This window comes from Rhinatrema bivittatum, chromosome 8 (assembly GCF_901001135.1).
Source record: "Rhinatrema bivittatum chromosome 8, aRhiBiv1.1, whole genome shotgun sequence".
NCBI lineage: Eukaryota > Metazoa > Chordata > Amphibia > Gymnophiona > Rhinatrematidae > Rhinatrema > Rhinatrema bivittatum.
The window spans coordinates 225,104,696-225,106,153 of record NC_042622.1 but is presented as its reverse complement, the minus strand read 5'-3'; positions in this window follow the sequence as shown (position 1 = coordinate 225,106,153).

Here is a 1,458-nt window from a genome sequence, read left to right as displayed (position 1 = left end):
CCACGGAATATTGGTGGCGGCGTCCTCGAGGAGGTAGCGCCACCGATAGAAGGCAGGGAGGCCTGTACAGGCCGCAAGGATGCCGCAGCAGCCCGGACCGCCCCCGAGGTAGGTGGAGGGACTGGGGCATGGCCCGGGACCGCAACAGTCAGCATCTGCTTCAGAGGTGAACAGAGGGATATCGCCTGAAGCTGGGACCAGGGGTAAGTAAGTTAGCCATAAGTATTAATACTAAGCAGGCTAAGGCTTATGGCAAGGGTTAACCACCCTTGATACAGAACTTTCTTTAGGGAAAACTGGTGCCTAGCGGTCAGGATGTTAAAAACAATAATTATTGTTATTTTCTAAATGCTAAATCTTGCCAAAGCTGAAAAATAAAAGTCTATTTCTGAGAAGAATACATGTTGTCTTTTTCCTGACTTAGGATCGTGAAGTAAGGTGGGAGGGCAATTGGAAGTGTCCTGTAACAGACAGGTCCCTGCACCCCTAAACTTGCATACAGGCTCTGCAGCGGCCATGCAGGGCCCCTCGTTAGGCCACGGCAGGATGGGCTGTGCTGCGACCACTGCCGTGTAGTACCTCTTCACAGCAGGAAACTGGAAAAATCACGTGATCAGAGCGACTGGCCCATTGGGGGATGCCCGATCCCCTGATAGACCAATCCGCCCCTGATGGCAAGAGTTAGTTTTGATACTTTAGTTCTTAATAAAGATCTTGGAAACTGGCTTTATCTGACTTGAGAATGTATAATGTTGCCTGTTTGTTAAGATATATGAATGAACAGGTGACAAGGAAAAGTAAATTTGACAAGGGAGCTTTAATGGATGAATTGGTTCAGCCTTATAGGACTATTAATTTGCTTTACATGCATTGGTACAAGTTACCAATGAGTTCAATTTTTGGTCAGCCCCTGTTAGAAAAGCATAGTGTTGGAGCTCATACATAGGGATGAACATGACAGTTTTTCTCTTCTCTTTTTTTCAAGGAAATGTTGATTTCTCACTCGGTTTCAGAAGATCCCATTTCAGAGCTGGGAAGATAGGGGGCTTAGTAATATAAGTCAAATGACCCAGGAAACACAAGATTGCCTTCTTTCCTTTCATCGGTTAAGGGATTGATAGAATATTCCATCTAATCATTGTTTTGCTTATTTACAAGCTCAATATTAATGCTTATAATGCTGTGGGAATAATATGGTAGCATTAGAAATATTGAAGTAGAGGAAATGCTGTTTGACACTACTGTTAAAAATAACAGAATTGGGGAGATCACGTGATGTGGTGAGCGGAGGTGGACGTGTGCAGGAGAGCTCCGGGTGCCTCGATCCGTTTATCTATTAATCTGCACTTAAATCGGCACGAAATCCCCTCCCAATCAGAAGGACAATCATTGTTTATCTTTTACATGTCTATTACCACTTACATGAATCGCTCGCCCACGGTGATGCCGATCAGAGCC